At 39.1% G+C, this 16209-nt stretch overlaps 1 non-coding gene across 1 annotated transcript; it reads right to left on the reverse strand.

The window, feature by feature from the left end:
* Positions 1 to 10649: 10649 nt before the first annotated feature.
* Positions 10650 to 10756, reverse strand: LOC115300514. The gene has a single exon (XR_003912686.1). It is a non-coding gene; the product is annotated as a U6 spliceosomal RNA (small nuclear RNA).
* Positions 10757 to 16209: the final 5453 nt, after the last annotated feature.

A 16209-nucleotide genomic window follows, 5' to 3' on the forward strand; every position in this document is an offset into this window, starting at 1 on the left:
CCATCACTGACTGGCTGATGAGGCCACTGGTAAATATTACCTTGGTTACAAGCTCTTTTGCCACAATTTATAAAGATCATCAGGCAGTAAATGAGCAGAGTTAGCCTCTTCCTTCTTTGTTTTTTTTTTAATTTTTTATGTTTTTTATTTATTTTTGAGAGACAGAGAGAGACAGTGCAAGCAGGGGAGGGTCAGAGAGAGAGGGAGACACAGAATCTGAAGCAGGCTCCAGGCTCTGAGCTAGCTGTCAGCACAGAGCCCGACACGGGGCTCGAACCCATGAACCCTGAGATCATGACCTGAGCCGAAGCCGGACACTTAACTGACTGAGCCACCCAGGCGTCCCACCCCTCTTCCTTCTTTGGCTCTGCCCCGCCTGCTAGCGAATATGGAACTGCTCTGGAGGTGTTCTTAAGGGAGAAAGAAAAGACATAAAATTGTTCCCTCGGTTCTCCTTTTTCTTTTCTTACCTAGCTCTTCTGATATTGATTAGGGTAACCAATTGATTGGGCTGTTACAGATAAACCCCAACATGTTTGAAGTGTCGAATCCCTGAAGTGTATTCCTTACGCACGGCCCCCAGTGCAGGCTTCCTGGACAGGTAGGCTCTTTTGCAAGTTACGTTACAGTGACTAAGGATCCTTTCATCTCAAGGCTTCTCGGCTTTCTGCTGGTGTCCCTTGGGTTACAGTATAGGGTCTTCTCCACTCAAGTCAGCCTGAAGAAGAATGCATCGCAGATCCTACTTGGGAGTTGTTGTTGTTTTTTTAATGTCTCTTTATATTTGAGAGAGAGAGAACACAAATGAAAGAGGGGCAGAGAGAGAGGGAGACTCAGAATCCAATGTAGGCTCTAGGCTCTAAGCTATCACCATAGAGCCTGACACGGGGCTTGAACCCACGTGAGATCATGACCAGAATGGAAGTCAGAGGCTTAACTGACTGAGCCACCCAGGTGTCCCTCTGGGAGGTTTTTTATAGCACTTAGTTTAATAGGCCTGGAAGGTCTTAAATTTTAAAGTTTATTTATTGATTTTGAGAGGGAGACAGAGGCAGGGCAGAGAGAGAGAGGAAGAGAGAATCTTAAGCAGGTGCTCCACACTGTCAGTCCAGGGCCTGATGTGGGCCTTGAACTCATGAACTGAGAGATCGTGACCTGAGCCAAAAACCAAGAGTCAGACACTTCACTGACTGAGGCAACCAGGTGCCACCAGCCTGGAGATTCCCGACTATATTCCATGGACTGATTAGTCCTATGACATATGACCAAGCGGAACTGGGAAGGGTCTTTGAGTTAACATTCTAGGAGAAAAACAGGCAGTCTCTGTCACAATAATCAACACAGATTAAACAGGTATGGTGTTCAGAACTTAGATATGAATTCCCAGGAAACATGAGATACTTATGTTAACAGGACTTAAAAATGTTACTCAGACTACACACGGATATATATTTTATCTATTAGCTAGTCACTCTTTTTCACAAGCTGCCATCCACTGGGTAATGGAAAAAAGAAAAGAAACTAGATTTTAGCTTAATCCCATGCTGCTATACCTCAGAAGTCTTCTTATCTCATGTTCTTATTATCAATATTTGGTTGGTTACTAGAAAAAAAGCTAAGTAAGGCAGGAAATCATAAAAATAGATTCATAAATATATTAAGGATTTTAACTTAAAACATGTAAAAGCACATTGTTCTGCCTAACTCATAATATAAATGCAGGCTTTCATCTATGTGTGGATGTATTGATTAAAGTTAACCTTTTCTTACATACACTACCTCCACTACGTGTTTTCTATAATTTTCAGCTTTAATTTTCTGATAAAGGTGCAAATTTCATTAAATGTTTTATTTATTTTTGATACAGAGAGAGAGCATGAGAGGGGGAAGGGCAGAGAGAGAAGGAGACACAGAACCGGAAGCAGGCTCCAGGCTCTGAGCTAGCTGTCAGCACAGCACCTGACATGGGGCTCAAACCCACGAACGTGAGATCTGACCTGAGCCGAAGGCATAGGCTTAACCGACTGAGCCACCCATGTGCCCCTCTATTTTTTTTTAAATGTTTATTCATTTTTGAGAGACAGAGGCACAGAGTATGAGCACAGGAAGGGTAGAGAGGAGAGAGAGGGATACAGGGAGACACGGAAGCAGGCTCTGGCAGCACAGATCAGGACACAGGGCTTGAACTCATGAACTGTGAGACCATGGCCTGAGCCGATGTGGGATGCTCACCTAGCTGAGCCACCCAGGTGCCTCTAATTCCCTCTATTTTTTATAGTTATCTCTCTTGTACTAATCAGACAATCATTTTTTAAAAATAACCAAGACTTACCAAGATTTTCCAAACCTTCATATTCATTTATTTCTCTTATGGTGCAACACATCAAACAAATGAAAATATGTATCTACAGTTAAAAAATATACCTACCACTCAGCTTTAGAAATGGAACATTATTGTCCAGTGGTGTGTTCCCCTCCCTGACACACTTTCCTTGTGAGGCAAAGTTTACCTAAAACTTAAACCATTTCCTTTGCTTCTTACACAGTTTTGATGGATATGTATATACTCCTGGAAATGTGTGCTATTTTGTTTTCCTATTTTTTTGTACTTTTATACATGTAATCAAATGGAATACCAATGACTTAATTCTTTCATTCAAAATTATTCTTTTGAAAACCATCCATGTTAATGTGTACTTCCGTTGTTCATTCATTTTTAAAATAGAGATATAGGGGCACCTGGGTGGCTCAGTCGGTTAAGCCTATGCCTTTGGCTCAGGTCAGATCTCACGTTCGTGGGTTCGAGCCCCGCGTCGGGCTCTGTGCTGACAGCTAGCTCAGAGCCTGGAGCCTGCTTCCGGTTCTGTGTCTCCTTCCCTCTCTGCCCCTCCCTCTCTCATGCTCTGTCTCTCTATGTATCAAAAATAAATAAAACATTAAAAAATTAAAAATAAATAAAATAAAATGGAGATATATTTGACACACGGCATCGCATTACGTTTAAGGTATATAAGATGCTGATTTCATACTTTTACATAGCAGCATAAGCACCGTTAGGGAACACTAGCTATCTCCTCTATGGTGTCACATAGTTAACGTTTCTTCTAGTGCTGGAAACAGTTAAGATCTAGTCTCTTAGCATATTGAATGTTTATAATGCAGTTGTATTGTCTGTAATCATTATACTGTGTGTTAGGTCTCCAGGACTTATTTATCCACTAGTTGCAAATAGGTAGCAAATATTTACCCTTAAACAATATCTCTCCCACTTACCCTCCTCCCCGTCCCTGGTAACCACCATTTTACTCTGTTTTCTGTTTTTGTTTTTGTTTGTTTGTTTGTTTGTTTGTTTTTATTTTGGTTTTTAGATTTCACATTATAAGAAATATCAGACAGTATTTGTCTTTCTCTGTCGGACTTAACTCCTGAACATAGTGCTCACTTACTTAGGTGCTGCATATTACACCATATTTTGAATGTGTCACAGTTTACCCATTCTGTAGTGTTGTTAGACAGTGGATAGTTTGTGGGTTTTACTACTATGAAAATTCTTGTACATGTCTCCTCATACATACATACAAAATTTCCTCGGGTGTATCTAGGAGTGGAGATACTGGTGGTAGGTAATATACATGTTCAAATTCATTAAAAATGCCAATCAGTTTTCCAAATAGGCTGTATCAATTTACAGTCTTACCAGTTACGCACGACAGCTCTCATTGTTCCATAGGGTAATCAGTGCCTGATATTTTCTTACTGTTTGTTTGGACACTAATCGATTGTGGGATAAATGCAGTAAGCATCTTTTGCCAGGTTTTGGATTCTTATGCCTCTCTTGCTTGCGCCTTTTAGTGAACAGGAGTTTTAAAAAATTCCACAAAATTAAATGTATTGTGTTTTAGTTTATAAACTGATCTTATGTCTTATTTAAGAAATGTCTACCATTCCAAGGTCATAAGTGAATTCTCCTATATTCTGTTTTAAAAGTTTTATAATTTTTCTTTCACAGGTAAATATTTAAACTATCTGCAATTGATTTTTGTGTCTGTGTAAGGATCCAATTTTATGTTTTGTTCAGTGAAGAATCAATTGTTCTAGTGACTTTTCTTAAACAGCCTGTCATTGCCCCGTCCCACATTACTCTACAATGCTGATTTTCTCATATATCATGTTTCCACATTAAATAGGGTTATTTCTAGACTCTTGCTGTTCTATTGGGCTATTTACCACTGAGACAATTCAAAGCTGATAATCATAGCTTTATAAAAAATTTTTTTTACTACCTTGCAGGAAAATGTTCCATGATTTCCCTAATGGAAAACAGGCAAATTTATGGTATTGATTTCTCTTATCCATGATCATGGTACATGTAGTTACATATTTTAATGTCTTTCAGTAAAAATTAATAATTTTATCCTCAAAAGTCTTTTATGGAGGCACCTGGGTGGCTCAGTTGGTTGAGCATCCAACTTCAGCTCAGGTCTTGATCTCACAGTTTGTGAATTCAAGTCTCATGTTGGACGCTGTGTTGACAGCTCAGAGTCTGGAATTTGCTTTGGATTCTGTGTCTCCTTCTCTCTCTGCCCCTCTCACACTGTGCTCTGTCTCTCTCTGTCTCTAAAAATAAATAAATGTTAAAAAAATTTTTAAATCTTTTATATATTTTCTTAAATGTATTACTGGATAGTTTATATATTTCTTGATATTATAAAAGTATATTTATGTTATATTTTCTTAGTTTTAAAGCTTATTTATTTATTTTTGAGAGAGAGAGAGAGAGCAAGCAGGGGGAGCGGCAGAAAGACAGGGATAGAGAGAGAGAATCTCAAGCATACTCTGCATTATCAGCGCAGAGCCTGATGCAGGGCTTGAACTCACAAACCACAAGATCATGACCTGAGCCCAAATCAGGAGTCAGATGCTTAACCAACTGAGCCACCAATTAAGATGCCCTTAATGTTATGTTTTCTCATATAACATTATTAGGTGCTATGTAGAAATGCTAAACACATTACTTTAACAACTCAGTGGGATCTTTTGGGAATCTAGGTACATGGTAAAATATAATTGTCAAATAATGTCAATTTTGTCTCTTGCTTTGTTGAAATTCATTAAATGCTTTTACTATAGTGTTGTGATGATCATATGTTTCCTCTTCCCTCTGTTAATGTATTGAAGTATATTTATTGGCTTTTCAACGTTAGACCGATCTTGAATTTCTGGGATAAACACAACTTGGTCATTAAAATGTTTTCTAACCGTGTCTGGATTCAGTTGGCCAAATAGCACTTTTACCTTTATGTTCATAAGAGACATTGGACTGTCACTCTTTCCTTCCATGTGGTCATTGTCAGACCTCCTATCTACATTGTGTCAGCCTCAACAAACACAGAAGGGAATGTGTTTTCTTCTCTACTCTGGGAATAGTTTGTGTAAGATAGAATCATCTTGAATATTTGATAGAACGGCAGCCAAACCAGCAAAAATAAATTCTGGTTTGGTTTCACAGATGGTTATATGACTATTCAGTTTTCTTATTTATTTGTGAATTGGGGCATCTGGGTGGCTCAGTCGGTTAAACATCCAACTTCGTCTCAGGTCATGATCTCACAGTTCTTGAGTTCCAGCCCCACCTTGGGCTCTGTACTGACAGGTTAGAGCCTGGAGCCTGCTTCCGATTCCGTTTCTCCCTCTCTCTGTGCCCCTCCCTCACTTGCACTCAGTCTCTCGCAAAAATAAATAAAGATTAAAAAATTATTTGTGACTCAACTTTGGTAAGTTAGGGTTGTTTAGGAATTTCCCTATCTTATCTCAGTTTCCAGCTTTTTTGGCATGGAGTTGATCTTAAAATTGTTTTTTATTCTTCATCTCCACTCTATGTGTAGTTATGCTGCTTGTTGCCTTCTTAGAATTATTAATTCATGACCTTTTTTGTTCTGATTATTCTTCCCATAGTTTTGCCTGTTTTGAACAATGTTTGATTTGTTCATACTCTTGATAGTAGCTTTTTTCGCCTCCATTTCATTGATTTTCTCAACCTGCTCTTTTAAGGTTTGTCTGGTGTTGTGTTTCTAACTAAATAGGTTGAATACTTAATTCACTAATTTTTAACTGTTCTTACTTTCTAATATAAGCATTTCAAGATATAAATTCTCCTCTAGGTAACACGTTAGCTGCATAACACAAGTTCTGACAAATACTCCTTCAACTACTGTTCAGTTACAAATATTTCTTAATTTTCATTGTGAATTTTTCTTTTTTTAGTGTTTATTTATTTATTTTGAGAGAGAGATAGAGTGAGTTGTGGGGAGGAGAAGAGAATCCCAGAGTATCTGTCAATGTAGAGCCCAATCAGGGCTTGAACTTGAACTCACGAACCAGGAGATCATGACCTGAGCCAAAATCAAGAGACAAATGCTTAACCAACTGAGGCACCCAGGCCCTGCATTGTGACTTCTTGCACCAGTTTTTTAAAATTGATTTTAAACTTCCAAACATTTAGACTTTTAAGGGTTTTTTTGTTATTAATTTTTAACACTATGCATTGTGATCAGGAAATAAGCTATACTTGGTACCAACCCTTTGAAGTTTTTTGAGGATCTCTTTATGGCCCAACACATCATTAATTTTTATGAATATGCCATATTACCAGAGAAGAATGTGTGTTCTGGAGTTTTGGGATACAATGTTCCTACCAGCCCTAAATAATTCATTGTACTGTTTAAATTTCATGTATCCTTATTCAATTTTGGCTGCTTATTCTACAAATTATTGAGAGCCTATGCCATGTACCCCATTTTTATAGTGGATTTTCAATATCCAGTTTTTAAAGTAATGATAGACTTTCAAAAACTTTTGAGTAAGCAGGTGCATATATGAGCCTGGGGTTAGGAGAAGTCCCAATTGGGAAGGCAAATCTAGGAATTCTTGCATGGAGACGATAATTTGAGCAGAGACTAGATGAGATCACACAAATATTGAAAGTAGGAAAGAAGATTAGAAATCTAAGGATTCAGCCATGGTGCACTCTAGTGTTTATGGGTAGAGGAGGAACAGACAGAATGATTGAAGAAAAGAAAGAAGCTAGTAACTAGGAAATAAACCCAAAAAGAATGATATGCTGAAAGACAAGTGAAGAAAGTTTTTCAAGGAGTGTGGTGGACTGATTAACTCTGTCCAGTGTTGCTGAATGACCAACTAAGATGAGGAGTAAGAACTGGACAACAGACCCAAAGCATTTTGTAGTCGTGTATCTCAGTCAAGGGGGGGAGCAGAAGTCTATGTGTGAGTGGCGCCAGGGAGGACCTAGGACTAGCTGCTAGCACTTAGGGTGCTGGCTCCTGTCTTTGCCATCAGGAACCAAAGGGAAGGCAAATCTGATAAGAGCGCTCAGGCTCTTCCTCTCTGCCAACCATCCACCTTTACTCTGACTGGACTGCCTCCACTCTGGTTTGCACAAATCTATGAAGTAGCCTCCTTCAAGGGCCTGTAGAAAGAGTAAGAGTCCTTGTGCCCTCAGAGTTCCAGTCCATAATCCAGAGCCCTTGTTCATCCTCTCGGGGTAAAGCTTACAACACAATGCTATCACTGCCAACCCTTCTCCTTTTTCTGGTGCTCATGCCCAGATTTCCTTGCAGTCAGAAGACATAGGGCTTTTCTTGTTACCTCCATTGTATTATTTTACTCCTTTTCCAGTCTTAGTGGTACAGAAGAGGTATGCTTCTTTATACTGGTATGGAAACCTGTGGTGAACTAGGTGCTGAAGAAGTTTGTCAAATGTTTAATAGTTGATAATTAATAATCCATCATGTCTAGCATGTAAGAAAGTCGAATTTCCTATCTCACCTTTCTCTCCTACACGTGCTCACACACACACACACACACACACACACACACACACACACACACAAACTGGTTTTTCACTCTAGCTTGGAGGAAGATGGTTGCAATAGACAGGCCTTTATGAGGAGATTAAAATTAGTGGTTAAATGAAGTAGCTATCTTATTGGAAACTTTGAGAACATCAGCATAAAAGGTCCTCAGTTCTAATCATGAGGACTGTGCCTAGAAGGGTAAAGGTCTTCATATAACTCCATCAGTGCAAGGAAGGGTGAGGGAAGTATGGCTCTGAGACTTGGGTCAGAGACGGCTTCCCTGCATCCTGCACTTTGAGGGACCCAACTCCAGCCCTTCTCTGTCTATATTCCCTCACTGGGGTAGAGTGCCAGAGGCAAAAGAACAGGCTCACCAAGAACCTGTATCTCCCCCAACCCCAGCTTCTAGGCATCCTTGGTATCAATGTTTCATGACTCAAGTCCTTCACTAAGGCATATGCAGAACTCTTCCAGGAATCTGTTCTCCCAAGAGCGGACAACATCTCAGGTAAACATCCCCCTAGATCTTGCTAGAGTCAATGGGTGTGTGTGTGTGTGTGTGTGTGTGTGTGTGTGTGTGTGTGTTGGTGATGGGGGTGACTATAATGGAGCTCAGCAAGGACAGAATTGTCCAGATATGTTTGAACATCCCACAAATGTGGGAAGTGAGATAGAATTGGGGTGGAAAGAGTGGCCAGTGGATTTTTCCCAAACCACCAGATTCCAGTCTGGAACTTGGAAGATTCCAGGAACTCTTAAACTCAAAACTGGTCTTCCAGGTTGTTATGAAGGTGGATTAGTCAAGGGAGGAAGACAGAACAGTTTTCACTTAACATTTTGTTAGATCAATTTAGAAATTGTAAATGTTTAACCATGTTGTATGTCTTTCTCTGGGTCTTGTATATTTAGGGAGAGAGTGTAGATGATGGTATGAGTGTAAAATAATGTCATAAAACAATTCATGTACATGTAAAATAAAAGTCAGAAATGTGGTTTATGTGTCCCTTTTAGTACAACACAGCATTTTGCAGTCTTTCCCAATAGAGCATTCTGGCAATATCCTAACTGTCAAATCCCTGATCAGATTGGCTTTCTTATTCCCTTGAAATTCCCCTCCAAATAACAAGCCACTTCCCTTCCCAGGCTGTACACCTTTTCCACCCTCCCGTATTTCTCTTGTCTTCTTACTGAGCTGACCTGTGGCATCTTACCAGCTCCCTTGTGCTCTACATATGGTAGATCTCTACTTGTCTTTGCAGTTGTAACACAAAGACCAACTGTGATGATTTCTAATCATCCATGTAGGTTTCTGTCACCCCTAGTAGCATTTGAGCTCCTGAGATCGTGGAGAATGCCTGATTCATCCTTGTTTCTCCAGGCCTCCACTTGAATCCTACACATGCAAGGCATTCACTGAATGTCTTTGGGATAAATGAATAAATTCCTCAAGTCTTATAGCCTACGTATCTAGCATGATGGGTTTAGTTCTGGATGATATACTGAATATGTCAGCGATTTCCCCTCTGTATCCTCTTTCTTACTAACTGATTTAAAATTCTAAAAAGGATCCTGGAGTTATCTTTCTATGAATCTTTCAGAGTAACTAGCATAGTTGTGAGATCACAGTTGGTTCCTGATAACATCTCGTTAAGTTGATTAGAGAAAAAAGGATGTGAAGAAAATGATTTAGAATAAAAATGGAGACAGGTATTCTAAAATGATGGTAAGAATGCCCTATGTCTGCACATGTGCTTTGGTAAGTGTGGGTTGGGGAAGGAGAGAAAAATTGGAGAAGATAGAAATTATCTCAAGATCCTATAGTGAGAATACCATTTCTATTTCTCCCCCCATTACTGTCCTTATTTTTAGGATTTTAAGTGAAGTTTGCGGCGATCCCCACTGTCACTGCGCCCTTCCCTCATACTGCAGTTGTCACATTGTTTGACAGTTGCATATTTCTATCTAGTTTATACAACTTGCAAATACCGCCCTAAACATCATTCTGTCCTGAAAAAAAAAAAGACACCAGCAGTGTTGACTTTGTATCATCCCCTAAATCAATAATAGAGCTTTAAAACCCCCTTCTATTAATTCACATTGGTCTCTGAAATACTTTTTTCTGAACATTAGCACAGCAGTGAATTAATTTCATCATGACTTTAAGTTTTTTTTAAACCATAATCACAGATAATACAGTTAAGATGGCTAAAATGAGTCAGTATCAAGCCAAAAGCTACTCTATGATTAGGCAATATATCAGGACAACACCTTTTCTCACAATTCAAGTCAAATAAAAATGAGGAATAGAGAGTGAGGTGGCCGCTGAGACAACAGAATCTTCTACAGTAGTGCCCCTCTTGCATTAGTGGGAAAGGCAGGCTGGAGTGCGTGGCAAGCCATAAACAGAGGTAGTGAAAAGTAGGTTTGGTAAGGAGAGGAAGCAATTGGATTTGCATGCATTTTTTTCTTTTTCAAATGGCTTATTTTTAATGATTCAGAAAATAGTGCAAAATCATCATCTTTGCACACATTCCTCTTAATTCTTCTTGTCTTGTCTAGTGAAGTAAGTATATATACACATGATATGTATATATATATGTGTATGTGTGTGTGTGTATATACCCACACTATAGTTGTGATACACCAAACTTTTAATTTATTTTCTTTTCATTTCTCTTTTTTGGCTTTTTAAACTTTTATATTAATTTCAGGTGTACAATATAGTGATTCAACACTTCCATACAGCACCCAGAGCTCACCATGACAAGTGCACTCAACAAAAAGGAACGCTTTACAAATTTGAATGTCATCCTCGCACAGGGACTATGCTAATCTTCTGTATATAGTTCCAATTTTAGTATATGCGCTGCTGAAGTGAGTACTTGCATACATTTTTCAAGAGAGAACTGGGTGCAAATTCCGCTTACTAAAACCTTGCACAGCTTAAGCATCCTAAGCCTCGATTTCTTCATTCTTCATGTTTTATTAAATGTTAACACGAAACTAGGACTGACAAGCAATGTTTAGTACATCACGAGATTTTAAGAGGTTGCACAACTAGGCTCAATCTTGAAAGAAATTTAATAGGGAAATATAAATTCTACTCCTATGATTAAAAAAAAATTTACCCGATCATCAAACACACAGATGTGGTAGTAATCACATACACACCCTTAAGTGGGACCATCAGAACTTGTCAAAGAAAAAAAATAAACCAGCTTTTAACTGTCACACACAAAAACTTTCCAAAGAAATAACATATTAATTAAGGTCTTGGAGGACAAATTTAAATTCCCAGGAGAAGGCTTTTGGAAACATACAGATTAAACTTTCTTATTACTCTGGAGGGCTAGCTAGGTAGAAATATTAGAGAAGACTTTAGGTCATTTGGAACACCTGTATGACTGCCAGAACAGACAAGAAGGAAACAGGCTATTCCTGAAGCTAGTGAACTCCTCATGCCTGGAAGTATTCAAGCAAAACCTAAATTGAAGGTTGTATGGTATAATGGGTGATCACATTATACCTGGAGACCTATTGCCTGGGTTGAAATCCCGGGTCTGCCTCTTTTACAAGCTATGTCTTTTTGTCTCTCAGTGTAAGATGAATAAGAAAGCAATGCCTGCCTCATATGGTTGCTGGGAGAATTTAATAATTAACAAATGTAAGGCACACTAGTGCTATGTAAGCTTTAGACATTATTAATGATCATATTTCTTAGAGGGATTATTGTAGAGGAATTCATGCTTTAGATGATTTTGGTGTGATAATCAATAAAGGATCTGCCTCCTCTGAGTTCCCAAAACCTATGTTTCTACAATCCTTGACTTTACGGGATTGAAATTGCCAATCGATTGAATGCGGACTGAAGCATCTTTGAAAAACAAAACAACAACAACAAAAACCCATGTTGCTCTAATAAAAGATTTTGAACATCCTTTCTAAAATAGTAATGAATGCCATGTTTGAACGATTATTCATATAATTATTTTATGACTCCCAAAAGAAAGTAAGTAGCTCCTCTCAAACCAGCACCTAGGTGCAGCAGGGGTAGGAGGAAAGGAGGGGGGAATACGAATAACAATTAAATTTATTTCAGAAGAAATCACTCTATAAATGATTTTATGATTTTATAGTGTGAGGTATACAAAATGCAAGATGGCTGCTTTGGGCCATGGTGAATATGTTCTTTTGCTGTGAAGAGTGAGCCTCATTGGAGGTCAGAATGGCAGCCCTAATGGGTGTCCACACCTTGAGGTAATCCAATAATTCCCCATTGCAAACAGTTTATCCACTGTTCTCACCTACTTCCGTCCTCCCTGTCTCCAGTTCAATTGTGTGCTACTATCTGAGTGTTCCTTCTAAAAAGCCAATTCACCCCCTCCTCACACTTCACAGGGGCTTCCCAGATGACCTGTCAATTCTCTTTCTAATGACTCATCATCAGCCATAGTGAAGTTCTGTTTTGAGTGTTTTCAAGTAAGGCTCCTGACCCCTGTGAGGTTTGTTAAAACGAGGCTACCTAGGCTCCACCCAGATAGACTAAAATCGGAGTCTCTGCAGCTAAACCCGGAGGTTAAGAAACTCAGCCCAAACATCTATCCACATTTGGTTTGGCTGCCATGACCGAGGGGTCTTTTTTCATTCCATTTTAAATGGAATGATGTTTGGCAGCCTTTACATCTACCTCCCTATCCACAGCAGCAGCAGCAAACACTTAACAAAGCTCTGATTGAGGCAAATCGCCAAAGACAGCTTAGCCCTTTTCTCTGGCACCATGTCTTCCAGCTGAACCGGAGATATAATTCACGGCAGCAAACCTGAAACTGCAACTCTTGACAGATTAATTCCATAACAAAAATCAATCATGGCACTTGTTGCCGGCATACATAATATTTTGAGTTTCCTGTCTAGCACCACTGAGAAGCAGACCTCCTTGACCTTGACTACATTAAACGAATGCACTGATACGGTAATGTAATCAGCTGATCACTGCATGCGCCAGCATCCCTGGTCTGTATAACAGCGATCAGCATTGAGCTCTTGTTTCCTGTGGCGTCTCCTAACCCCACCAAATTGCCATATTTACTAGCAGAATGTTTCTTCCAGCCAAAAATAGCAGTTGCAGCAGCATCCTGAGAAGGTCTTATTTTTCGACTGGTCACCTCAGGCAATATGTCAGCTGATTTGCCTGCTAGCTTCTCCTTGAGCAAAAATCAGCCAGCCAATGAAAAAGAAGAAGAAAAAAAACTCACACTGGAAATCCCACTTTGACCACAGATAAAATACCCTCCTGTTCAGAAAAGTCCTTGTTTGCTCCTTGGACCAAAGAGTCTAAACAGGAAAGGAAACATGCCCAGGTGGTTGGGTGAACCCATCACTTATGCCACCAGCAAACTGCGAAGGCTAGAGCCATGGAGGTGCAAGGTGGATGGAATGAGGAGAAGAAAAATAACTTCTCCTTTTTAAGATTAGAGAATTTGAGGGACTAGATTACTCCTGATGATGGGAATTGCATTTGGGCAGAAGAACCATCTGAAAAGGGGCTATTGGATTGCTTAACATAGTATGGGTCAAGATGGGAGAAGGCTTCCATGACTGAGGTCATTTGAGAGACAGAGCTTCTAAGTAACATAGAGTGCACTTCACTGGAATTATTTCCCCAGAAGCCAGGATCACTCTTGCTGATTTGCCCCTTTGGTTATTTCTCAGATAAAACAAGTGATATTTGGGCTGCTGAGGAACGAGAACCGATGTGGCCGCCATCCCCAGCAACCAATACCAATAGAGAAGTCTTGTGTATCATGTCTAATCAGAAGCACCACTGGATGGGTATTTCAAGTATTCAAAGATGGCTAGGGTCCACACTATGTGCCAAATGGAGACATTTCATTTTCAAAGCTCTCAATTTACCTTTTTATCAAATGATCCTGTGGCAAAAGGGAAGAGCTAATTAAGCATTTCATTATCTGACTGATATAACAAAGCACAAAGTGACAGTGAAAAAAAAATCAGCGTTGGGAAACATCTGTCTCACTCTAATGCTGAGAATGTCACAGCCTAGGACAGCATCTGTAGATGGAGGTTTTTAAAAATTGAAATAGAGGAATCTTCAAATAGCATGATATAGAAATACCTCCAGGGAATAAACTCCAGGTAAAGTTTGCTCTTCAAACCTGTACATAGAATTTACTGTTCTTAGAAATGATAGTGTATCTGTACTAAGGAAATCATGTTCAAGTTGGCAATGATTTAATGAATACAAGGAAATTATACTAGAATTTACTGTGTATTGTCTCTTTCATGCTCAAGGCTTTCCAAAGTGTCTTACTAACAAGCAATTAAAGTGCCGACAGACCAGGTATGGTGGGCAATGGTAAAATACCTGCTTTTATCCCAGTAGCTTACAAATTGCCTCAAATATCTCCTTGGTTGATAAGAATGTTGATTGTGGATGTCACAGCTGTCCCTGCAATTGTTAGAACAGGCAGTGAGATCTGGGATTCTCCCTCGTTAGTGGAATTTAAGAGAGTACTCCATTTGTAGCTTCTTCTATTACTACTGTAGTAAACCCATATGCATTTATCCTGAAAATGTGCTGCCCAAAGTCAAATCACTCAAAAGTACCTGAGCAAATAGAAGCCCTAAGCTAAATTATTTCTAATGTATAGAAATGATAAATCACTAGTGTAGAGATATAGAAAATACAGATAAGCAAAAAGAAGAAATAAAAACAGTTTATAATATCACACCAGGAAGAGTTAATCGGCACAAAGCCTAGTGCATAGTAGATGTTTCAGAAATATTTGTTAAATAAATATTCCCTTCTATTCCTTTTTAATGCAAATATATACATTCTTTAAGTAAACATTGTATCATATTGTACCTACTTTTCTGAAACCTGATTGATTAGACAAACGTTAGCACTAGATTGTAAATAGCTTTCCAAGTCATTAAATATTCTAATAGTTTACCCAACTGCCTAGTATTACAATTTGGGACAGATTTGGAGTTAAAATTACACAGCATTTAGTAACATATTCTCATTTTTTCATTCATCCAATAAATATTTTTTGACCACTTACTATGTGCAAGCCTCCATTCTGGACACTTGGATGCATCAGGGAGCAGACAAAACTCTTGCCTTTCAAGGAACTTATGTTGTAGTTGAGGGAGATAGGTCACCAAATTGAGCATAATAACTAAATGTTTGAAGATGAATATTCACGGGAGAGAATAAAGCAGGATAAACAGTATCAGGAAAACAGAGGAAGAGTAGTAATTTTAAAAGATGAAATTTAAATAAAGAAGAAGCAGAGGGATTTGGTCACAGGAATATTTTTTTAAGGAAGTATTTCTGCCAGAGGGAACAGTCAAAGCAAAGGTCCTACAGTTGGAATATAATTGGCATGTTCAAAGATCAGCAAGGTGGCTGGAACAGGTACAGTGAAGGGAGAGTAGAGGACATGGTTGGGAAAGCACAGAGGGAAGAAGAACAAGAGTTTTGGCTTCTCCTCTAAGGGAAACTGGGAGACCTTGCAGCATTTTGAGCAGAGAAATGACACAATATGACTTCTATTTTTACAGGATCTGCCTGAGCACTATGTCAAGAATAGAATGTACAGGAAAATGTGCAAGAGGCTACTGCAGTGAAGCTAGAAACAGTGGTGATGGCTCAAACCAGAAAAGGACTGTGAAGGGGGTAAGAAGTTTACTTTCAGATGGATTTGAAGGTAGTGCTAGTAGTATTTACTGATGGGATGGATGTGGTGTGCAAGAGAAAGAGAAGTATGAAAAGTAACCCAGGCATTTCAGCTGAGCAACTGAAAGGGTAGAGTTGCTTTGTCCTAAGATGGGAAAACTGTGGGTGGGGCAGATTTCAGGAGGTAGAGATCTGGATTCAGTTGGGGACATGTGAAATTTGAGATGTTTATAAAATATTCGAGTGGAGATATTGAGGATATAGTTGGGTTTAAGAGTTTAGAATTCAGAGGGAGTTCAGGAAATATGAGTCCAGGCTGGAGATAAATTTTGGAGGTCATGGACATAAAGACAGCATTAAAGTCAATGAATTGGGTGAGATCACATAGGTGTAAGTGTAGGGAAAAAAAAAAGAATTCGAAGTGCTGATGCATTCCAACATTACCATGTCTACCATGAGAAGATGAAGACCTAGCAGAAAAAACTTAATGGGGATTCCCGGTGAACTAGAAGGGAAATCATGTGTGGAGGGTCCTGAAAGCCATAAAGAAAGTGTATTTAAAGAGGAAGGTAAGATTATGTCAACTGCTGTGAACAGGATCACTGCTAGTCAAGATCTTTGTGTGAGGTAGGA

The sequence above is a fragment of the Suricata suricatta genome, chromosome 8, assembly GCF_006229205.1.
Source record: "Suricata suricatta isolate VVHF042 chromosome 8, meerkat_22Aug2017_6uvM2_HiC, whole genome shotgun sequence".
Lineage (NCBI taxonomy): Eukaryota > Metazoa > Chordata > Mammalia > Carnivora > Herpestidae > Suricata > Suricata suricatta.